Source organism: Mauremys reevesii, linkage group 2, assembly GCF_016161935.1.
Source record: "Mauremys reevesii isolate NIE-2019 linkage group 2, ASM1616193v1, whole genome shotgun sequence".
Classification (NCBI taxonomy): domain Eukaryota; kingdom Metazoa; phylum Chordata; order Testudines; family Geoemydidae; genus Mauremys; species Mauremys reevesii.
In genome coordinates this window covers 64,922,941-64,949,215 of record NC_052624.1, presented here as the reverse complement: position 1 = coordinate 64,949,215, position 26,275 = coordinate 64,922,941, and the positions used below count along the sequence as shown (strand labels likewise).

The 26,275-nt window shown below is 38.7% G+C and overlaps 1 protein-coding gene across 1 annotated transcript in view; it reads right to left on the bottom strand.

Moving 5' to 3' along the window:
• The window catches only part of CHN2 (chimerin 2), a 194,124-nt gene that overhangs the window by 122,485 nt on the left and 45,364 nt on the right, over positions 1-26,275 (bottom strand). The gene's annotated exons all lie outside the window — the stretch shown is intronic.

The following is a 26,275-nucleotide window of genomic DNA, read 5'->3' as shown; positions in this document are numbered from 1 at the left end:
AGTAAAAATGATACTGGAAAATGGGAATGAGGAATAGCAGATTAGTTCTACAGTTAATTTGCTTTAGTCTTCACAAAGAAGAAATAGAATAAAAAATGCTTAAGAAATATTTTCATGTAAGGCTGAAGGAGAAGAATAGCGGTTGAATAAATATGAAGCTTACAGTGAAAGAGCATATGAAAGGTTTTAGACAGCTTTAAGATGCAAGATACAAGATCCATGTAACAAGGATTTAAAAAAAAATTAAAGAAAAATAAAGACAAAGGGCCAACATCTTAAAAAAATGTTTGATAAATGAGGGACAACCTGTGAAAAACCAAGACCTGAGGTCCATATTGTACTTCTGTCTGTTTGCCTAAGCCTGAATTCTCTGCCATCAGTGCTCCAACTTCAGTCCTCCTCTTCATCTGACAAATAATGTGAGAACCACGGTTGACGTGTGGGCAATGGTAAGAAAGAGGCCATTACGAGTCATTGGGTCAGTGGGCTGAGGCTAGTATGCAGTTATAACAACCCACATGATCCACTACTTCAGTCACTTGGTTACTATTTTTTTTGTTTTTTACTGTTGTCTTCTGAACCAGGGCTGCAATTTTTTTGTTCAATCTCAAAAAACCAGCTTTTGAATATAAAATTTCCTGTGAATGAATGATAGATTTTATACAGTTCCACTATATACTACACCTGCATTACGATAGTGTATTATTTAATCTTGGGGTTTTCTTTTTAAAAAACTTGTTATTCAAAATGAGGATGAAGATTAAACTCAGGGTTTCTTGTTTACAATATTTTTCACATTAAATATATATCTACATTGTCATGTAACTGACAAGTAAAAGGCGGTCTTTCAGAACAGTGAGATTAAACAGTAGTATTTATTGACAGATTTTTTAAATAATTGCAATTATAATATACAAATGATTGGAGAGGGGCTGGAAAGTGAAGAGGAGACAGTTGCATGATTTTTCCAGCATGAAAGCCATCGTTGCATTATTTGTTTTTCACTGTGTACTCTCTACTTGCCAACAACAAATGTTCATTTTTCACTTCTTATCTAAATCCCTAATGAGAGTACAGAAGGTGGTGAGTGCTTATTATCCTTTTGTTTGTTTTGGAGTCTCTCACAAATTGTATACACACACAAAACTACCTCAGTTCACCATATCACTGCACCAGTTACAGTAATGTTGGAAACTATTTTAAACATGCAATATTTTCAGATTTTACTTTGTCATTTGGGGGATTATTTTATTTATATTAAAGCAGCTGTTATAATCCTGTTTGCTTGCATTTTAAGAAAAGCAGTTCTTTTCTTTAAATAATGAATAAACCACACAATCATATGAGAGTCTCACTGAATTCTTAAATCAGACGGTGCTGTGAAGAGCAAAATGAACTCCCCCCATAGTTAATAATTAGCAATGCAGCTGTTGAAAGATTTCAGTGTGTCATGAACACTGTTTAATGTTTCATGAAGAACATAGGGATGCCCATGCAGAAGCCAGCAGTTGTCAGCTTTATTGCAAAACTTTGCTTTTCATCAGAAAACAGCTATTTAAAAAAAAAATTAAATGATGAGAACATGCTTTAACTTACATTTTGGGCTATTAGAGAGTTTCACCTCCAGCATAATGTACCAAACAAGAAGCGCCAAATCTGTTTATTTACAGCACAGTTTAAAAATTAGCATGTTCTGTCTGACTTTAGATGTTTCCTACTGTGCTGTTTCCTTTTTTTAAAAAAATCAGCAATAACGTATAATTTAAAGTGTCAAAAATGCTAGCAAAGGGGATGGAGTTCCGTTCTGCACAGTAATTATGCTGAAACAATAAGCTTTTAATAAGAATATAAAATGACAAGTATTTTGTATATTTTGCTTTTAAGCCTACCATAAACTTGGCATTATACTGCTGTATATATCACATGTATTGGCTCATTCTACTAAGTACAGTCTTTCTAGATTTTCCCTTCTCATTCACTTTGTCATCCTTCTGCTTCAGATTTAAAAAGTAAAAGTATTTTCACTAACATAAAACGCTGCTATAGGGAATTTATTCTAAAGTGATCAGATGTATTTTACAAAATACAGATTAAAAATACGGATTTTGTGAATGAATTAAATGCAGTAACAATAAAAATTACGAAGCACCAAATGGCAAAATGCTGTCAATGTCTAAATAGTAAAATAAGTAACAATGGTACAAAGCTATCAGAAGGAAAGGCAACAAGGCCCTACTGTGACAGAAGATTTGCAAGATGATCTGTTTACTGAATTGTCAGTTTACTCAGTGTGTGTTCAAATGATCATATCCATCTGACTGCAAAAATGTTTTCAAAAGAGCAATATTTTATTTACTTTTTAAAAATCTTACTTGCTTTTCTGCATAAACTATGAAGTTTGTGGAGAACTGCTGAACTTTCAGTGTTTAAGTGTCAAAGACAACACTGAGCATCTAACGGTGTATAAAAGCCTCAGTGGATGGACAGACAGAAAGAACAGAAGGTAACATTTTCAGAAGTGTCTAAGGAACTTAGGAGCCTATGTCTCATTGATCTTCACAGAATTTAAGCTCCTAAGTGACCTAGGAGCTTTTGAAAGTTCTACTCATACTATACAGTATACAGAATTAACATCATTCTAAGGCAAATTATAAAAACCTGGTGGCCATGAGAAATTAGATATGGAGATGCAAAAAAATGCTATATGAATTGCTACCTTACTGCTTGATTGGGCAAACATGTTTTAGTTAATGGCTGTAATTACACTTAATATGGTCATCCAACATTAAGCCTGATGATTGCTACCATTATTTATTTTCCAACTAAAGCCAGAATGATTAAAATGTAGCATATTTCACCTCATAGTCTAATGCTAGAAACCTGAGGGCCAAAATAAATTAGAAAAACATATCTGAGGCCTCACAAGAATTAAAGACTTTCATCATTTTAGTAGAAATAAACAAATGACATCACATTAGCAGAAAGCACATCTTATGCACATCCAGTTTTCTTTCTAACTAATAACCAGTTAGTTCCTGGATAAAAATCAGGAGCAGATAATCAGATGGTGCAAATCAGCGTAGCCCCACTGAAGTCATTTTATCATCTCTGAGGATGTGGCACTGTATTTTCAGTCATTTACATATTGCAACTCAAAAAAGAGCAAATGCCCATAGAAGCCAACAAAATATCCCATGTACTGTTAGAAAAACATTTGACTGAAATAACTGCAATAGTGCCAACAAATATTCACAATGGTCAGGGTGAAATATTGCAATTAGAAATGTTTCTGTTGAAATAGTGTCAGCATATTCTCTGTTCCAGAAATGCACTCATAAATTGACACAGTGCCCATTTATCTGACTCATCAAAGGAGCCAATACATTCCCTGAAAAGTTATTAACCTTTAGCAAAATCCAAATCACTGCTTTTGGTGGCTCTGTTATGTCTGCCATGTGTCATTTTATCAGCTCTCTCACCAAGGGCACATTCTTTCTTCTTACTATTCAAGGGTAAATGAGGGGGTCCTCCTATTCCTGTAATTGATTGTGTAAACTAGCCAATAGCTTTTCAAAGATTATGAACCTTTTACTCTCTCCTACCCACTCCTGCATTTACCATTCTCTAGATGCACACATACAAATATTTTTTAAAGCCTGCACTGCAGACTTAGGGTAATCAGAATATAGTGGAAATTTACTAATTCACACTGACTGGGAGACCCATTATGAATTAGTGAATTTTCTTAAATGTTTGTTCACTCAATAATTTGCAATGATCACAGAATATACTGTACTTGGTAAAAACAACTGATCTCAAAGAGATTACTCACATGCTGCAGTACCTTGCTGAACTGGGGGCTTAATAAGGATTCAAACCAAGGTCTTCAGAGATGAAAGGTACAACACCCCACACTCTCCACAGTTAATGACTAACTTTTTTTAAAAAAAGGTTGATAGAAGAAGGTCCTCCCTTGACTTTCTTTTGCGTGGGAATATCTTGTAATTTTTTTTATTGAACTTACTTCTGTAAACTAGCCTGTAAGAGTTAGGAAGGGAAAAGGTGTAGCAGGTACTCTCGTAACTTATTTTATTAAAATGTGATGAATTCTCATGAATCTTAAATTAGCAGTATCCTTCTGCACACTTTACCTTTTTATTTTATTAAAATGGTATGGAATCACTCTTTATGAACAATTTTGTATGAGTGCATCAATCAAGTTGAGAGCCAATTAAATTAATTATTAGTTGATGTGGAGTTAACGTTTGTATTTGATTGATCATTAGTAGCTATCACTGAAGCTGAGCCACACTTCATACTTTCTTAGATGGAAATGAAAATTTTACAAGTCTTCCTATAGTACCACTAAAATTTCTATAGCCGGTTGTTAAACCTAAACCCAATAGTAAGATCCTAGTCAATATAAACATATGTCATAAAAATGTTAATATGACTACACATTCTTCCATACAATCATAGCAATCAAACTACTAATATATTGGAAAATTGTTAGAACAGAATCACACACCATTTCCTTTTGGAAAAACAATTTATCCCACAGTTTCCTTACTCAAGTCTATAGTTCTTTTAGAAACCTTTTACTACTGAACAGCACTTTTATTACTGCTAAAGAGATCTTACAGTATTATAATGTAGCAATATGCCTTCTCCTGAACTGAGCAGAATAAATTTTGGAATACACTTATCTAATGTTTTCTGAAAGTGTAGCTGAAAGGAACCAGTATTCTCATATTTTTTACAACTATCTGTGACAGATGACAATATCCTTGACAAACCTTACTGAAGTTAATTCTTATTGAATAAAGTGTAAGTATTTTAGAAATTCATTGTATTAAAAATGCAAGTACTTATGTACTATTGAGAGACTGTATGTATTTCCATGGGGAAGGGAGCCCTCCAGGCTCTAAGAAAAGTGTGTGTGTGTGTGGGGGGGGGGGTTATTAAGCAAACACACTCAGATTGTAACACCTCCAGAGAGCTACCACCACCTGGAAAGAAGCTTGAATATACAGATTCAAACTGAATTCTCCAGGGATCATCAAAGAAACAAATTTTGATTAAATAGCCTGAGTTAAAACTGACCCAGGGCCTGCTTTCTGACCCAGCAAACGGACAGGACCTCTGGTCAAAGGGGGGACCCAATGCTAGGGAAGGGTTGAAGGACTTTGGTCTATTGAGCCCCATAAGACTTGGGAGCTAGTGCTGAGCTAAAGCTGTTACACACTGATGATCACAAGACCCTTCTGTGGGATTTGAAGGACTATGACCAACTAGAACCCTTGCTGGACTTAGGGGATGATCTCTGCTAAGCTTATTAGCATAAATTTAGGTTATTTTATTGTTCTTAATATGTTTTCTCTGTAATGTTTTCACTTTAGGAAAAGAAGTGTTTGCTTAGAAAGAGAAACAGTAACTTATAACTGTTGGCAATTACCCTGTCTCACATCTCTGAGGAGAGAAGGATTTTGGGAAATAACATAGTGTAGGCAGGGAACTGTTCATCAGCTGGTCAGAAGGGAGAGACCTTCTCTGCCCGAGAGAGATGACAGCTGAGAAGCTGGGACCTAGTTTGGGTGCCCTTGCTGGAATATAGAGGGGGAACTGTAACACCATTCATTCTTGTTTTAGTCACTTGCTATAGAGAGCTCATTGTCAAAGCGCTACCCAAAATGTTAACCAGTTTAATGGGAGTCACATGCCTAAAATTTCACATTGAAAATTAACTCATGTCATCTTGAGAAAATGCTTCAGATCAACTCTCACATTGTGTCATTGCTGATACAGATATTTCAAAGTCATTAGGGACAAATCCTGCAAGGTCTTGAGAACCTTCAAATCCCACTGACTCAATGATAATTGAAGGTGCTCATCACCTATAGAATTCAAAGCTAGAAATGACTTTATTTGTTCATTTAGATTGTTTTCTTATAACAAAGGGAGATGCCTGAACAATGTTTCTGTACCTGCATGATATAACACTCTACTTTCGAATCAAAGTATATCCAAAATTTGACTCAGAGGATTGAACTCTATCCTCAGTTGTGCCTATGTATTTGTAGTTAAAAGGTAATGCTATTGCCTTCAAGTAGCATGCATGAGTGCAAGTGAGGGCAGAATTTAGCCATTATGAATATGTAAAGCAAGAATATGATTGCAGTGTGAAGTCAGTTTAACATCCTAGTTCCCTGTTTTGCAAGTATAAAAGGTGCATCTAGGCCAAGTATATGACGCATTTAGCTATTTTAGAATTCATAGAGATTCTCTGTGGTAGATTACTACATTTAAATAAAGTAGACTCAAAACAAGGTCCTCAACTATACAACTGGATTTTGCTTCTTTATAATGAGTTAGAGAGCGATTGTTTATTTTTATAAAGAAAACAGAAGTTATGATTTCTCATGATAAAAGGTTTTTCCTCTTGTGAGTTGCTGAATAAAACACTTATGTGACTGAAACGTTGTTTCTCAAAAGAAACCTGTACATTCTAAACATGTACTCAAAAGACTCGTGGGCTTGCTGGTGAGTATTTGCTTCAGGTTGGGGGGCTGTCTGTAAGCGGGGCCTGGCAAATACTAGCAAATACTCACCAGCAACCACACACCAAAAACACTAACCCAGGAACCTATCCTTGCAACAAAGCCCGTTGCCAACTCTGTCCACATATCTATTCAAGGGACACCATCATAGGGCCTAATCGCATCAGCCACACCATCGGAGGCTTGTTCACCTGCACATCTACCAATGTGATATATGCCATCATGTGCCAGCAATGCGCCTCTGCCATGTACATTGGCCAAACTGGACAGTCTCTACGTAAAAGAATAAATGGACACAAATCAGACGTCAAGAATTATAACATTCAAAAACCAGTCGGAGAACACTTCAACCTCCTTGGTCACTCAATTACAGACCTAAAAGTCGCAATACTCCAACAAAAAAAATTCAAAACAGACTCCAACGAGAAACTGCTGAATTGGAATTAATTTGCAAACTGGACACCATTAAATTAGGCTTGAATAGAGACTGGGAGTGGATGGGTCATTACACAAAATAAAACTATTTACCTATGCTAATTTTTTCCCCTTAGTGTTACTCACACCTTCCTGTCAACTGTTGGAAATGGGCCATTCTGATTATCACTGCAAAAGTTTTTTTCTCCTGCTGATAATAGCCCATCTTAATTGATTAGTCTCGTTATAGTTGGTATGGCAACACCCATTTTTTCGTGTTCTCTGTGTGTGTATATATATCTTCCTACTGTATTTTCCACTGTAGGCATCCGATGAAGTGGGTTTTAGCCCACAAAAGCTTATGCCCAAATAAATTTGTTAGTCTCTAAGGTCCCACAAGTACTCCTCATTCTTTTCACCTAAGTATTGTAAGTAGATACTGGAATTCAGGAGAAACACAAGTTTTCACCAGAGGCAATGTACGATGACACAGCAGTATACAAAACCAGACTTAAAACGCAATCTGCTGTCTAAATGACACAGAGGTAGTGTGTACTCCAAAATTACCAGCAAAATATCAGCATGAGGAGGTGTTCTATGGTCAGTGCTGCAAACGGCAGCATGTCAGGAAATGTATGACAGGCACCTTTAATGCAACAGAAACATTTGGCAAGGATGTTATGTTTTACGTAGAGAACACCATTTTTAATTTTAATAAGAGTACTATGCTAACCCAACAGCACTTGCTCACTTGCCTTTTAAAAAATGCCCCACTGGTTTTGTAACAATAGATGATTGATTCAGTACCAATGGTGTTAGATGTCTGCTATGAATGAGATCTTTGCATCTTATTAGACTCCTGTAAAAATAGCCAAACCTAAGTTTCAGCACCTTTTGCATATTAGCTGTCTTTCTGTACTAGCTCTGAATGTGACCTACCTGGCTGTGTCCCAACCATTCAACATTTCCAAGAAGCCACACCCTTTGCTGCATCCCTGCATCATTACTCTTGGTATAAATGTTCTCACACCAGCTTCTGCTCTTGTACATACCTGCCCAGCCAGCATGCCACTCTTTCCTCCTACCACCAGTACAAATCCTGCAGCTCCACGCTCAAGCAGCTCTGAATTTGTCTCAATTAATTTGATCTCTCATTTTACTTACCTCTGTGCAAAGTCTGCCTCAAATTCTCACTGATGATTTAATCATGTTGTAAGTTACATACTGGATGTAAATTAGTCAGAAAATGGATGTAAATGGGAGTAAGTGGTAAAATGTAACTAGCATTAAACTGCCATTTCTTGGGTATGCAAAAAGATTAACTTGCTCCTGAACTAGACCTCAATCACATTAGAAGTTTGGTTCATTATTTCAACTTGGGGAGGTGGGTGAGGCAGATACTCAGCTTGTGTAAATTGTCATACTCCATTGGCATCAATATGAGCAGGTTCACACACTCCTCTCAGGGATCTCAGGGTTGTTGATCAGGTGTGTTGTTCTTTACAAGACCTTGTATTTAACAATAATAATATTTGTATTCGAGTATTTCATAACAGAAACCAGAGCCTGTTGTAAGCTGCAACATGCCACTATCTGATACTCCCCTGCCACAATCTAGAGCTCTGTCTTCCAGAATGAAAGCATTTGGTTTCTGCAGTCACACCCCATGGCCTTGCATAGCAATGACAGTTGCGCCACACAGCAGGCATTCTCTTCTTGTCAGAGATTAAATTAATAATTGCTGTATTAGTAATGATTAAAATTGTCCACAGTACAATAGTACTTCTCAGCCTATTCAGCTGATCAGCACAGATTCTGCTGAGGACTGCAGTATCTGAGCAAATGAGAATCTATTCATTCTCTTGGGAAATCTTAATCTAAAATTGCCTGCACCCCAGAACAAGAAGCAGTACCAAGGACTTTTTAATTCACTTCCTGTTTTAAACTTGTTTTTACATCAATACTGTGATGAGAATCTTCCCTTCTCAGAAATGAGAAGACTTCTTGTTCACATAAAATAGAAATAAATTCAGCAATCCTGACTAAAGCACAACTTGAATAAATGTGGACCACAGTATTAGCAATTAGTTTGTGAAGCAAACTGCTCCACAGGCAGAATTGAGCAGACATTTAAAATTATCTTCAGGCTGCGCTGAACTACATCTAATATTGGAGCTGAAAACAGAATAAAAGTTGTTTATCCTTTAGTCACAGACACAAACTACAGAATTAAGTTTCTCTGTTATAGCTCTAAATACCAATGCTGGAGCAATACATCCTAAGTTAAGTAAAGATGCATATCAAGCAGCAATATCTATAGTCTTTCTAACAAGTAGAATATATATCAATGGGGAGTACAGTAATTAGAAAACTTGTTAATTATTCTATGAAAAACAATTACACACTACATTTTGTTTTTTAAAAATAAAAATGGAGAAATATCCTATATGAGCGTGTGTGTGTGTGTGTACATACACACATACATACACACACATATATGTACATGTGCATACAAACAAGATGCTCCTCAGTTTTTATTCTTGAAAATATTGTTTAGATATAAACTATACGACAGTAAATGCTGCTGTTTGGAAAAAAAAATTAAGTTCAAGTTGATTTTTAACAACTGACTGGCTGAAAGAATCAGTACATTCTCCTCTCTTTAAAGTTGGCTTGCAAAATAATTTGTACAACAATAAAATCATTGCATAACTATTGAAAGCTTTAAACTAATTTTTCACACCCTTAATTGCACAAAAAAAGAAAGCCTAGTACCTTATCAACAAGGAATACCTTGAGACTAAGACTTGAAGGATGGTTTTGCAGTTAAGGGACTATATTGGGATTTAAGAGATCTGGGTTCAAGTCCAGGTTCTGCCAGACACACACTGTATCTCTTTGGGTAAGTCACTACAGGATTAAGTTCTTCTGTTCCCCTTCTGTAAAATGGAGGTAATGCTTTCTTTCTCCCTCCCTCCCTCATCTATTTAGATTATACACTTTTGGGGAGAGGAATTGTCTCTTACTATGAATATGTACAACACATACTACAATAGGACCCTGATTACCATTGAGGCCTCTAGGCCCTAAAGTAATATCAATAATAAATATTACTACTGCTATCAATAATAACCATTTTCAAAACAAGCCACTCAGTACGGAGGGGGGAGAAAATCCAATGTTCAATGCAAGGCTCATTCAATAATATTTTAAACATAGAGTTAAATATATAAAATTCCATTAAAAATAACATTTTAGGGCCACAGTGGCCACCATAACTCTATTGACAGTGACTGCATGAAGAAGAAAATTGTTATTTGATTACGAGAACTGAAAATGAGCCTTCCCTTGATATTTTTTTTAAAACTGAAGTCTTTGAATCAGGCCACCGCTGTGGGGAGGAGGTAGGTGATAACACCTCTCCCATCCATCCCTGGCTTCCACTACTTCCTCAGCAGCCACAGGAGGAGCATTCCCAACAGCTGCTTCCCCTTCCCGGCTGCAGCTGTTCAGCTGCTCCTCAGCTGGTCTTCTGCTGCATGGGAAAAGGAAGAAACGGTAGCTCTGGCTGCTCCATTTGCTGCACCCCTGCCAGGCTGTGGATGTCCCAAGGAGAGCAGAACAGTAGCTCACCTGGCTATACCTGAACTTGGAGGAGCACCTAGCAAAGATGGCTCCCCTCTCCACACAGGGCAACCCTGGAAAGTCAGGGTGGAAGAAGAGCGCCTGAGAACCACCAACCAGTTAAAGCACCCTGCTTCTCTGCCCAAACACTGGTTCAGGCTGGAACAGTCTCAGGGCTATTCTAATTTACTCCAGCTGGCAACTCTGCCTCAAGACCCACATGCAGAGTTCCCTATGTGCCCTGATCCAGCTCCGCTGAAATCAATGAGTCGTTCCACTGATGCCAGTGGGGATTGGATCAGGCCCACAGTGCTCATTGTACAAACATCACTGAAGTCCCATACCTTTGTGTAGGTGCTGTGCTTTTGCCAGGGCTGCACAGAGGAAGGTGTAAGGAGGTGGCTGTGCAAAATCTATACTCACTGGGGACTTCTGAATGCTGGGTTAAAACCTAGTAAGAGACTTTCATACGGTTTCTGCTTCCCTAACGCTGCCTGTCAGCAAGTCAGGGTAGGCAATCAGCCACTAACTGTTTATTATGGCCCCTTGATATTTTTGAAATAATGTGCTTGGCCACCATGCTGAAATGGTTTGTCTTAGGGCCCGATCTTGCAAACCTTTCAGCACATATACTTATTGCCATTAGGCTGCTCACCTTCATAGCTTTAAACTCAGACCCCTGAGCTGTACCTTTTCACCCTACTACATTTACCTTACACTGAACGCTAGTATTGCTTTAAGTAGCCTTTTCACTAGTCAAACAAACCAATTACGGGTAATTAAAATGCCTTCAAACAAGCCCACCACTTCTGTTCAATGAAATAAAATGACTAACTACTTGATAGTACTTATTTTTTGGCTGAAGTGCACTACTCCTTTAAATGTCAATATTCTATGGCAATTTCATGTTCAAAACATCACCTTCTGATTTTAAATTAAATTAAGATTTATTGGATCCTACTGTAAAGTACTGATTAGACAAATGAACATTAATGTACTGGCTTAGATAGCAGATTCTAACGCCATCAAAGGACTAAATTGGAGTCGAACAGAATATGTAACATCACACTGGAAAAGTTGTCAGCAACTTCTCACAGAACTGGTCTATCCTGTTAAATTTAAAGTTCTAGTCTGACAAGTGACCTGAAAGTGGTATTGTGGAGTTCACTGTATATTGCATCTCACAGATTCCATAGCAAGTTTTCTCCATCTCCCCATAGAGAGATTAACTGCCAGCCCTGCAAATTCAAACCGAGTATCTTCCCTTCTCAGGCATCATCTAGTAGTAAGATGCTGCAGGTCAAATTAAGCCCTCAGCTATACCTGTGCAACATAACTGTCTTCCAATTATGTTCTCAAGCCATGGTCCAGCTCCACTGAAATCAATGAATCCATTGATGCCAGTGGGGCCTGGATAAGGCCCTCGGTGTTCATTGTACCGCACTACTGAAGTCCAATACCTTTGTGTAAGTGCAGTACCTTTCCTAATGTCCTGATGATGCATGAAAAGCATTTTCTCTTTTTCACCTCAATAAAGTATGAAGTCTGCTATCCTTAAACCTATTCACCGCAATAATATTTAAACTTCAAATTCTAGATCTTGTCTGCACTGAAGAAATTTACCTGGAAAAATGTCACTTAATCATAAAGTGTTTAAACCTCCACTCAACAACCTCCATCCCCCAAGAAATTAACAAACAGCTTTGTGGGGCTCTGTGACAGGGTGCGCTAAGTAGTGTTTCTCAATGACCAGTCCGTGGACCAGCATCAGTCCCTGAGATTTCCCTAACACAGTTTAGGAAGGCAGCAAGCCAGTCCCTGGCATCAAAAAGGTTGGGACACACTGTGCTAGGGTGGGCCCTTCATGGCCCCCTACTGGAGGCCCCATGGTCCTACCACACCCTGCCCCAGGAAAGGAGAAATGAAGGTGGGTCCTCCAGGCCTTCCTAGAAAAGCTGTGACTTGGCTGGCCGGCTGAGCCACTGAAGACCTGCCTAGTGAGGTCAGCAACCTATAGGGGGAGTACAGGAGTGGGGGGAAAGGTTGCAATACCACACCCAACTGCCAGGAGGCACTCAGGAGGTGAGTGTCCCCTGTCACAACCTCCGAGTTTCAGATGAGCAGGGCTGAATGTAATGGGGAGTGATGCAAAGAGAAGGAGAAAGGATTTAACCCTTGTAGAACACCTGAGGATTCTTCATAAAGTTAAGGGAAGTGGTGAATCTTTCATGGCAAGGACAAAGCATCTAAGAAAGAGAAAATAATCACAGGGATAGGAGAGATTGCAGTAGAAGAGAAGATTATCTTCGATTCAAGAACAGAATTCTCAACTTGCTGCACTACATGTCTATATGTCACTTTAGTTTTTCATCTGATGGTTTTTTTCTTTTTAAATACAAAAAAAGTCATCTTCTCACACACACACTTTTTTTTTTTTTTTTTTTTTACACACAAAATTATTATGAATCCAATTCTATCCCTGTTCATTATTCATTTATGGCTTTGGTATTTTATCTTGTAAACAACTTGTCACTGAAAAATCTTTTGAGAAGTGCCTGGTGACTTTTGAGATATCTTCTTAAGAGACATAATTCTGAAATACAATTGTGCAATAGACTTTACACACAGATGACATACTGCGTAAACTGAACAATTTTAAAAGATCAAGGTCAACAGTTCTTTCTGGGCATTCTGGTAATAGAATTAATCCAGGAATAAGTTGTGTTTCTTGTTCAAGCAGAGACACTGAATGAAACAGTGCATATTTGTTGTGCTGTCATTTTTGCAGATGACATATCAGGGTCACTAAATGCATTATAGAGAAAACCGGAGATGCCAAAAGTTTGACTTGAAAGTGGTACAATAAATATTAAATAATATGGAAACATCAGTAATATCTAGTTATGAATAAAAGGAACCTGAAACCAAATGCATTTGTATCAAATACATCAGAGACAGTTAAAAGGTTCTTCTCTCCCTAAAACAGAACAGCTAAATCACAACCTCCACTAGAATCTACAGGATAAAACACACCCACAAGACACTATAAATATCCCTCAAGAAATCTCCCCAGGCATAAAACAAAATGAACTCCATCCCAACATCTGCCTGGAATAATCAAGAAGTGGCATTATTTTTACTTAGTGGCATTCAGTACTACTGAGTAGCGAGAGTCCTTACTTTTAAACATCAAAATGTGATCCGATGCCATTAGCAGCCTTTCAAATGAAAGGTACACATTGCACCCTGCTGCTGATTTACAACCATGGTACTCCAGTTTCATGCAAGTGTAACTCCATTGAAATCAAGAGCTAGACTGGGGTAAAAATGGAGTGGTACAGTGGTGAATCAGGCTCAGAGTAATAGGCCCAACTTTACATTACCATTCTATAATAATATATAGTACTCCCTGTGTGCACAGTGAAATAGATTAGACAATATATCATACAGCTATCAGGGATATGGAGAGTAATGCTTTCTTGTAACCTGTTTGAGATACACCTTCAGAAGTGGTTGACTGAAAGGATGTAAATCTTGAGAAGACTGTATCTTCAACACACCTCTCCCATGAAGAGAGAAAGAGAGAAGAACACCTTTTGCACTGGACTTTTGTGCTCTTTCATTTCAAGCACACTTAGATACCATGGTGATAGATTCTATATAAAAACTTAAAATAGATAAGTTAGGATTAAGGCTGTTTAACAAGAATCTTCTACTGTGGGTCAAGAATTCACTAAATATAGATGCTGAGGACAAAATGCCAGGAAGTGTAAATGCTTCTAAAAGCTACTGCACTGTAGCAGATAATTAATTAAATTTAGCCTGAAGTCTATGTTGGCTTCTGAAGTATAACACTGGCAGACAGCCTCCAAGGAAGAAAGCCCACTGGAAGCCACCAAAGGATGCAGTGCTTAGTACATTCCCTGAGCAGCACCAATGACATGACTCCTATAAAGACCCCACAGGATTTTAAATCGCCCCTTCCATGGTAGACGCTCCAGAGGAGTACAGGCAGCAGTGACAGTGGCTTCTTGAATATGCCAGAGAAACAAGGTGAAGCTGACATGTATTTGCAGGGGGAAGTCATTTACACCTGCCTACATCAATACGTAGGTACATATTGATAAAAACCCACCCAGCTTTTGCAATTACTGGATAACAGAGAATCTTTATGGCAGTATCTAAAATACAACACTTATTCCTTTGGTGGTTTAATTTAGTGACTCAGGCAAATTCTGTACTAATTTACCCCACCCTCATCTTATACATCTCCATTAGCTTTGGGGTTGTGCAAGTTGTGAGGGCAGAATGTAGTATAATTTAGGCCTGTAATCAATTACTTACTCCTTATTATCTGACATTTAACTAAATGCCTAATATATGTTAGCTGTCATGGGGGCAAATCCTATCTTTTCCCCCACAGGGATGGGAGAGGGGAAGAAGGGAGGGCCCCTTGCAGCGGAACTGCTTCTGCTGTGCTGTGATGGGTAGGATTTGGAGGCAAGGTGTCACCAAGGTGTGTGCTTGCCTCTCCCATATGCCAGCACAGAGCTCAGTACAGTGGTGGCTCCTTGTGTGCTAACACACAAAGGATGGATCAAAGTGTTCCCAGGGATCCACTGCTACATGGCTTTTCCTGTACTTATCCCTTTGTGGGCCGTTCCTTAAGGACACAGAGGTTACTGGAACATCTGAGCTGCAGAAGTGATAGGTGTAGGTCAGAAAGGTTTGGAGGGAGATTCCATCTGCTTGCTTCTCCAGCACAGAGTCTGATATTCTAGTTGTACACTGAAGGGAAGATGTGGGCCTTTGTGAAATGAAAAAATGAAATGGCTACTGGACAGATCATTGAAATCTTCAGTTATTTGAAATAATGGCTGGTTTGACAGCAATACTGTTGTGCATAAATATATAAAGAGGACACACTAGTGATCATTTACACTGCTATGAAGAGATCCTGCTCCAATATCTGCACAGGAGTAATAGACATCTCTCACTCAATCTCTCACATGCACCCTTCCCTGTAACTACATAGCTCAGAGCTGGATTTGTGTTCTTAGACATGTTTGAAATACTGATATGAAATAATATGGCACAAGTATTGTAGATTCACAAATTAATTTAAGGAATGTTGATGGCAAGTAGAATCTTGTAGGACCAAAGTGGTCTTCATTTAAGTCTTTAGCCATTGATTTCAGTGGTAACAGGTTTTGGCTAAATTCTATCACTAGATATATGCATTTGAATACAATTGATTTCAGTGCAAGATTTGGTCTTCAATATGCTGAAGAAAGAAGATTGATTTTTTTAAATAAATAATAAGAATACTTTGGAAAAATAATCTGTTCATAAATAGTCATTTGGAAAGTTCAGTAACATCTCCCGAGAATGGAGTCTAACATGTAGTAAGGAGGGGGCGGAGGGTGAGGCGCTTTTTTTTTTTCCTGTTTCTAATCAAAGGCAAAATTGTTTCCAATCCACAATGTACAATCTCTGCTGCATATTCTGCAGTTCCTACGCAAGCAAAGTTTAGCCACCAACATCAAAAGTAGATCTGCAAGGAGGCAGAATGGAAAATATGCAGAACAGTTCCATAGTCTCTGATAGCAGAATTTTGCCTTAAATATCTAGCAACATGTTCAGTGAAGAACTTATCTGGGTCATATTTAAAAATTGAAAGTTGGCTGTTGTATAACTCTGTTCAAAGTGTATCTTTGAATTAAGTATGGTTCTAGTTTGAAAATAGTTTCAAACATATTTAAAACAAAGGTAGGAAATGGTAACAGAAATGTAAATAATTAAAGTGACTTCTTTTGACACACAGACAGGAAACCATGTTTTAGTTTCTATATCCTGAGTTGAAGAAGCTTCCCTTGTGAGCAACATTTGATAGATAATGACTCAGCTCATTCAAAAGTATACAGATATTACGGGAATGTTAAGTGAAGATTAGCCTTTGTAGAGTTAAAGGAGGCCTTTAACTCTACAAAGGCTAGCAAATTGAGTATGAAACTCCAGTGTTAATGTAACTTACTGTATTCAAGTTAAACACTTTAGTAATGTGAACAGTGAATGCCTTTTCCTAACATATTGGGTGCAGTAGCAGAACTGAGACATTAAAGATAGAAATCATAGTGTTTACTCTGGTTATTGTTTTTTGCCAGTTTGAGTCAGATCCTTAGGGCCAAATTTTCAAAAAGTGAAAGCAGACTTATGGGTGTGCACCAGCATTCACCTTGGTATGCACTTGCATTTTCTGTATGTGCAGTCACCTTCCATTTCCTGAAACTTCTTAATGTTGCTTTAAAATTCAGTTCCTTAGTTATTTGAAATCTTTCTGCAGATCACCACTACCAGTTCTGAACAATGAAGATATTCAGCAGTGTATTCTTAATTGGTAACACTCAAGGTAGCAGTAGTATCTTGGTCAGTACTGGGTGCATTTTCTCCAAGCAATGAATGCTATCGTATCTATCTATATCTATATAAAAAAACCCACATCCCCAACATGAAATTGCAAGAAAGTTGAAGCTGCTAGTCTGTCATGTCAATTTTCAGAGTAGCAGCCGTGTTAGTCTGTATCTGCAAAAAGAACAGGCGTACTTGTGGCACCTTAGAGACTAACAAATTTATTTGAGCATAAGCTTTCGAGGGCTACAGCCCACTTCATCGGAGGCGTGTAGTGGAAAATACAGTAGGAAGGTATATCTATATCTATCTATATACACACAGAGAGAACATGAAACAATGGGCGTTACCATACACACTGTAAGGGGAGTGATCAGTGAAAGTGAGCTATTATCAGCAGGAGAGAAAAAGAACTGTTTGTAGTGGTAATGAAAGTGACCCATTTCCAGCAATTGACAAGGAGATGTAAGGAACTGGGGGTGGGGGGAAATAAGCATGGGGAAATAGTTTTACTTTGTGCAATGGCCCATCCACTCCCAGTCTTTATTCAAGCCTAGTTTGATGGTGTCCAATTTGCAAATTAATTCCAATTCAGCAGTCTCTCGTTGGAGTCTGTTTTTGAAGGTTTTTTGTTGTAATATTGCAACTTTTAGGTCTGTAATCGAGCAGCCAGAGAGATTGAAGTGTTCTCTGACTGGTTTTTTAATGTTATAATTCTTGACGACTGATTTGTGTCCATTTATTCTTTTACGTAGAGACTGTCCGGTTTGGCCAATGTACATGGCAGAGGGGCATTGCTGGCACATGATGGCATATATCACATTGGTAGATGTGCAGGTGAATGAGCCCCTGATGGCGTGGCTTATGTGATTAGGTCCTATGATGGTATCCCCTGAATAGATATGTGGACAGAGTTGGCAACGGGCTTTGTTGCAAGGACAGGTTCCTGGGTTAGTGTTTTTGTTGTGTGTGGTTGCTGGTGAGTATTTGCTTCAGGTTTGGGGGTTGTCTATAAGCAAGGATTGGCCTGTCTCCCAAGATCTGTGAGAGTGATGGATCGTCCTTCAGGATAGGTTGTAGATCCTTGATGATGCGCTGGAGAGGTTTTAGTTGGGGACTGAAGGTGACGGCTAGTGGCATTCTGTTACTTTCTTTGTTGGGCCTGTCCTATAGTAGGTGACTTCTGGGTACTCTTCTGGCTCTGTCAATCTGTTTCTTCACTTCAGCAAGTGGGTATTGTAGTTGTAAGAACGCTTGATAGAGATCTTGTAGGTGTTTGTCTCTGTCTGAGGGGTTGGAGCAAATGCGACTGTAACGCAGAGCTTGGCTGTAGATAATGGATCGAGTGGTGTGGTCTGGATGTAGGTGGAGGCATGTAGGTAAGTAGGTCAGTAGGTTTCCGGTATAGGGTGGTGTTTATGTGGCCATCATTTATTAGTACTGTAGTGTCCAGGAAGTGGATCTCTTGTGTGGACTGGTCCAGGCTGAGGTTGATGGTGGGGTGGAAATTGTTGCAATCATGATGGAATTCCTCAAGGGATTCTTTTCCATGGGTCCAGATGATGAAGATGTCATCAATGTAGCACAAGTAGAGTAGGGGCGTTAGGGGATGAGAGCTGAGGAAGCATTGTTCTAAGTCAGCCATAAAAATGTTGGCAAACTATGGGGTCATGCGGGTACCCATAGCAGTGCTGCTGATTTGAAGGTGCACATTGTCCCCAAATGTGAAATAGTTATGGGTGAGGACAAAGTCAAAGTTCTGCCACCAGGTTTGCCATGACATTATGGGGGATACTGTTCCTGATGGCTTGTAATCTATCTTTGTGTGGAATGTTGGTGTAGAGGGCTTCTACATCCATAGTGGCTAGGATGGTGTTTTCAGGAAGATCACTAATGGATTGTAGTTTCCTCAGGAAGTCAGTGGTGTCTCAAAGATAGCTAGGAGTGCTGGTAGCGTAGGGCCTGCAGAGGGAGTCTACATAGCAAGACAATCCTGCTGTCAGAGTGCCAATGCCTGAGATGACAGGGCGTCCAGGATTTCCAGGTTTATGGATCTTGGGTAGCAAATAGAATACCCCTGCTCGGAGTTCTAGGGGTGTGTCTGTGCAGATTTGTTCTTGTGCTTTTTCAGGGAGTTTCCTGAGCAGATAGTGTTGTTTCTTTTGGTAACCCTCAGTGGGATCAGAGGGTAATGGTTTGTAGAATGTGGTGTTGGACAGCTGCCTAGCAGCCTCATGTTCATCTTCTGAGCAAATATTCACCAGCAACCACACACCACACAACAAAAACACTAACCCAGGAACCTATCCTTGCAACAAAGCCCGTTGCCAACTCTGCCCACATATCTATTCAGGAGATACCATCATAGGACCTAATCACATAAGCCACGCCATCAGGGGCTCATTCACCTGCACATCTACCAATGTGATATATGCCGTCATGTGCCAGCAATGCCCCTCTGCCATGCACATTGGCCAGACTGGACAGTCTCTATGCAAAAGAATAAATGGACACAAATCAGACGTCAAGAATTATAACATTCAAAAACCAGTCAGAGAACACTTCTATCTCTCTGGCTGCTCGATTACAGACCTAAAAGTCGCAATATTACAACAAAAAACCTTCAAAAACAGACTCCAACGAGAGACTGCTGAATTGGAATTAATTTGCAAATTGGACACCATCAAACTAGGCTTGAATAAAGACTGGGAGTGGATGGGCCATTACACAAAGTAAAACTATTTCCCCATGCTTATTCTCCCCCCGCCCCCAGTTCCTTACATCTCCTTGTCAATTGCAGGAAATGGGCCACTTTCATTACCACTACAAACAGTTCTTTTTCTCTCCTGCTGATAATAGCTCACTTTCACTGATCATTCCCCTTACAGTGTGTATGGTAACACCCATTGTTTCATGTTCTCTGAATATATATATATAGTGTAGTATCTTCCTACTGTATTTTCCACTACATGCATCCCATGAAGTGGGCTATGGCCCATGAAAGCTTATGCTCAAATAAATTTGTTAGTCTCTAAGGTGCCACAAGTACTCCTGTTCTTTTTGTCATGTCAATGTAATTTCTAAACAACGTTAAATTTATCCAGTAGAATGGAATTCTCACTTTTGTATTTACTCCCTATTTAGATCCTTTAAAACAAGTTTATTTACCCCAAATGCTACCAAGAGTAACTGAATCTATGATGTATGGCTACATTTTGATTATGCCCATTAACAGGATATTTTCTTTAATACGGACTCTTGTTACAAAGTTAGACCTGTCAGCTATAAGAGAGTGGCGGAAAGTAGGTGTATATCACAGCCCTGGAATGGTGATGGCCTTTTTCCCTATGAACTGAAAAGAGGTTACCTCAATATAACTAGAGACACCTAAGTCCAATTAGAGGCTGCTAGTGACCTTTAAAAATCCCCTCTTCTGAATGAGAAGGAGGAAGGATGAGAAACAAGCTGCACAAGACAGAAAAAAGCTTCTTCTGGATGGAAGGCTACTCGCCTCCCTATAGGACAAACCACCAAGTTAATTGCTGTTTGGGGAAGGGCTGGCAACCAGAAGCCAGCATAATAAAGCAATATCCCACAGAGGCGGCAGGGAAAAGCATTTCTTTTTTGTGTTATGAGTTTTTCTTTTTCTTCTTCAGGGGCTATTGATATTACCCCTGAAGAGTCACTGGTTGGTGAAGGTTGTCTGACTTGTTTCCCAAGAGATGAGAAAGATTGACTCACCCTCACAGAGGTGTTTCTAGAGGAGTCTTGGCTCTTGTGTGGGCTTGCAGATACCACAATGAGCCATCTAAACTGAGCCCCTTTCTCTTACTGAATCCCTAACAGAGCTTCCCTTTTGTGGCTCCCAAGAGGGTCTTTTTATAGGAGTATCTATCAGCCTTTGGCTTGTTCCACTACAGTGGGGAAGGAGAACAAACAGAAGGACAGAGCTCAGTATGTGGTTCAGTTAGTTCCCAGTCCCCCAAAAGTGCTGGCTCCTTAAAGGAAACTAAACGAGGCATTAAATGAGGATATTGATATAACAAGTATTGTGGAAACTTGGTGGAATGAAGATAATCAATGGGACATGGTAACACCAGGTAGAAAATACATAGGAGTGACAGGGCAGGTTGTACTGGTCGGAGAGCGGCACTACATGTTTAAAAAAAAAAAGCAGAGTCAAATAAGGTGAAAATCTTAAATTAATCAAATTGCCATAAAATCTCTATGGACAGAAATTCCATCCATGAAGAATATAGCAGAAGGAACATACTACTGATCACCTGACCGAGATGGTGATGCTGAAATGCTCAGGGAGATCAGAGAAACTAAAAAGACAAAAAACACAATAATAATGGGGGATGTGAACTATCCTCAAACTGACTGGGTAGATGTCATCTCAAGGCTTGATGCAGAGAGAAAATTTCTAGATACCATAAACGACTGTTTACAAGTCCCGGAACCCACAAGGGGAAAGGTAATTCTTGATTTAGTCCCAAGTGAGCACAGAATCTCGTCCAAGAGATATTACCGAGGTCTAGCTCTAGTTAGTGACCATAATGTAATTAAATGTTACTGTGGTGGGGGTTTTTGGAAATTTCCCCCTACATTTAACTTTAAAAAGGAAAACTACACAAGCATGAAGATGCTAGGTAGAAGGAAATTAAAATGAGCAGTCACAAGAATAAAACGTATGCAAGCAGCATGGAGACTACTTAAATACACCATAATAGAGGATCAGACTAAATGTATACCCCAAATTAAAAAAGAAGACAGGAGGAGGACCAAAAGAATGCCCCCAGGGCTAAACAACAGCATAGTGGAAGTCATTCGAGGCAAAAAAATGATTGTTTAAATTTTGGAACTTAAATCCTAATGAGGAAAATAGGAAGGCTCACAAATTCTGGCAAGTAAAATGTAAAAGTATAAGAAGACAGGCCAAGAAAGAATTTGAGAAGTAACTTAGGAAAGATGCAAAACTAACAGTAATTTTTAAAGTATATTAGAAGCAGGAAACCTGCCAAACAGACAGCGGGGCCACTAGACAACAAAGTTGTTAAAGGAGCAGTCCAGGAAGACACGGCCATTGCAGGGACGCTAAATGAATTCTTTGCATTGGTCTTGACTGCAGAGGTTGTATGGGAGATCCCCACATCAGAGCTAGTCTTTTTGGTAGACAAATGGCTGAGTCAACAGAAGAGGTTTTAGAACAAACGTATAAACTAAACAGTAATAAGTCACCAAAACCAGATGGTATTCACCCAAGAGTTCTGAAGGAACTCAAATATGAAATTATAGAACTACTAACTATCGTACGTAACCAGCCTCTGTACCATATGACTGGATGGTAGCTAATGTAACATTTTTCTTTTTTAAAGGAGTTTACATGGTAAATAAGACAGGCAAAGTATGGAAAGGGAAACAGATGCACAAAGAAGTGAAGTGGTTGCCCACGGTCACATGGCAAGTCAGCAACAAAGCTGGGACTAGAACCCAGGTCGCCTGGCTCTCTATCTAATGCCTTATCCACTAACCTATGCTGTTTCAGTCTACAGTTTAAATGTCAAATCCTGAAAGATGTAGAAGGGGCCTGAACTCTTATTGACTTCCATGGGAATTGAGGACTCAGCACTACACATTATTGGGCCTAAATCATCAACAATGTATCAACATACAATGGGCTGTTATCCCTATTTAGCAAAGCTTTCCTGAGAGCTTTTTTCCCTGCTGTTGGAAGAAAGCATGGGTAAGTTATTTCAGTGTATTGATACTGGAGTAGGTATAAGGATGAATATCTGTTGTGAGCCACACATGAACCATGATCACAAGAAGCTGCTTTGTAAGATTGGGCATGATACAGAGATTACAGATTACACGTCCATCTTAATTGAATTGGCCTAAATAGCACTGACTCCCCTGCCCCCACTTGGTAAGGCAACTCCCATCTTTTCATGTGCTGTAACATTTATACTGCTTTCTGTATTTTTCACTCCATGCATCCGATGAAGTGGGTTTTAGCCCACAAAAGCTTATGCCCAAATAAATGTGTTAGTCTCTAAGGTGCCAAAAGGACTCCTTGTTGTTTTTACAGAAAAACTAGACCATTTTCCAACACAAACTCTGTAGTTACCACATCAGTTCACAACAGGTGAAAATTAAGCATGAAGTACAGAAAAGTAGCAGTAGTTTATTTACTTATCTGGATCCAGTTATCCAGCTGAGTTGTGCTTGGCATAGGGCATAGAAGTGCAAAGTTGCCTTTAAGACTTGTGCATCACTCTATTCTTAGGCTAGCTGGGGGCCAGGTCATCTGTAATGAACATTACAGCAGCCTCAGGACTGTTCTAACTTAACACTCTGCTGAAATGGCCAATTAAGGGTCATTCCACAGCAAAGAATAATTGCATTCCAGCTGCACCTCTCTCTGTCCCTAGTCATACCTTAGCATATGTCTTTTGCTATGATCTGTGAGGGCACTCAGTGTAGAGCTATTCTACTGGCAGTATGCCAACCAGAGAATCCTCTTGAGTAGGAATGGGGATAAGGGTGTTTATATAGCCAAAGCAGCAAAAGAGAGTCACAATGGAATGGAGAGCCAGCCTTTCTGCTGTCTGTAATACTCACTCAAGAAGCACTGACATTTTTTTCCTCTATGAATTATTTTTTCACTGTGGTTTGAATGTAGATGAAACTGAAAGGGAAAAGATATTCAAATATAGAGACCTTAATAGGACTAAGAACTGTCTGACAGATCTCAAAGTAGTTATCAATGGGGAATCATCATTCAGAGAGGGTGTTTCTAGGCAGGAATCAGTGCTATGCCCAATACTAGTCCACATTTTCTACAATGATTTGGATGCAAATATAAAATCACTCCTGATAAACTCTGCCAATAACATGAAGATTAGTGAAATGGTAAATAATGAGTAGGACAGGGCAGTCATACAAAGCAATGTGTATCACTTGGGCCCATTCAAACAAACTGCATTTTCATACAGCCAATTCAAAGTTATACATTTAGGAACAAGGAATATAAACTATACTTAAAAATTGAGAGACTAGACCCTTGAAAGCAGTAACTCTAAAAAGGATTTAGGGGTCATACTGGACAAGGAAATCGGCATGAGCTCTCAGTTTGATACTGTGGCAAAAAGAGCTAATGTGACCCTTGGATCAATAAACAAGGGAGTCACAAATATGAGCAAGGAGCTGATTTTACCTCCATATATGGCATTGGTGAGACCAATACTAGAATATGGCCTCAAATTCTGGTGTCTGCATTTTAAAAAGGATGTTGAAAAATTAGGGCTGCTCAAGCAATTAAAAATATTAATCGTGATTAATCACGTGATTAAAAAAAGTAACTGCGCAATTAAACAATAATAGAATACCATTTATTTAAATATTTTGGATGTTTTCTACATTTTCAAATATATTGATTTCAATTATAACACAGAATACAAAGTGTAAAGAGCTCACTTTATATTTATTTTTATTACAAGTATTTGTACTGTAAAAAAACAAAAGAAATTATATTTCAGTTTGCCTAATACAAGTACTGTAGTGCAATCTCTTTATTATGAAAGTTGACCTTACAAATGTAGACCTATGTACAAAAAAAAACAATTAAAAATAAAACAATGTAAAATTGTAGAGCCTGCAAGTCCACACAGTCCTACTTCTTGTTCAGCTAATTACTCAGACAAACAAGTTTGTTTACATTTGCAGGAGTTAATGCTGCCCGCTTGTTTACAATGTCACCTGAAAGTGAGAACAGGCGTTCTCATAGTACTTTTGTAGTCGGTGTTGCAAGATATTTACGTGCCAAATGCACTAAAGTAAAGATTCATGTGTCACTTCATGCTTCAATCACCATTCATTGGGAAGTGCTTTCATGCTGATGATGGGTTCTGCTCGATAACAATCTAAAGCACTGCGGACCGACACATGTTCAATTTAATTATCGGAGTCAGATGCCATCAGTGGAAGGTTGATTTTGTTTTTTGGTGATTCAGGTTCTGTAGTTTCCGCATCGGAGTGTTGCTTTTTTAAGGCTTCTGGCTCCACACCTCATCCCTCTCAGATTTTGGAAGGCACTTCAGATTCTTAAACCTTGGGTCGAGTTCTGTAGCTATCTTTAGAAATCTCACACTGGTACCTTCTTTGCGGGTTGTGAAATCTGCAGTGAAAGTGTTCTTAAAATGAACAACATGTCCTGAGACATCATCTGAGACTGCTATAACAGGAGATATGTGGCAGAATGAGGGTAAAATAGAGCAATTCTCCCCAATGAGTTCAGTCACAAATTTAATTAACGCTTTTTTTTTTAAAACGAGCATCATCAGCATGGAAGCATGTGTTCTGGAATAGTGGCCAAAGTATGGAAGGGGCATACGAATGTTTAGCATATCTGGCATGTAAATACCTTGCAACGCTGGCTACAAAAGTGGTATGCAAAATGCCTCATCTCACTTTCTGGTGACACTGTAAATAAGAAGAGGAAAGCATTATCTCCTGTAAATGTAAACAAACTTGTTTGGCTTAGCGATTGACTGAACAAGAAGTAGGACTGAGTGGATTTGTAGGCTCTGAAGTTTTACGTTGTTTTGAGTGCAGTTATGGAAGAAACAAAAATCTACATCTGTAAGCTGTACTTTCATGACAAAGAGAGTGCACTACCTTGTATGAGGGTAAACTGAAAAATACTCTCTTTTGTTTATCATTTTTACAGTGCAAATATTTGTAATAAAAATAATACACACTTTGATTTCACTTACAACACAAAATACAATATATATGAAAATGTAGAAAAACATCCAAAATATTTAATAAATTTAAATTGGCATTCTATTGTTTAACAGCGTGATTAAAACTGTGATTAATCACGATTAATTTTTTTGAGTTAATCGCGTGAGTTAACTGCGATTAATCGACAGCCCTATGAAAAAGTAAAGAGGGTGCAGTAAAAGAGCCACAAAAATTATTTGAAAGCTGGAGAGAATGCCTTACTGAAAGAAACTCAAAGAGTGCTTTTCCCATCTCCCCCACCTTTTTTTTTTAAGCTTATCAAAAAAGTTTGAGAGGTGACTTAATTACAGGGTCTAACTACCTTCATGGAGAGAAAAATACCGACACTAAAAGGGGTCTTCAATTTTGTAGAGAATGGCTCCTGTTTTATGCCCATGTCTGGAAGCTGAAGCCAGCCATATTCAAATTAGAGATTTGGCACAGTTTAACAGTGCAGGTGATGATTCACTGGAACAAAACTACCA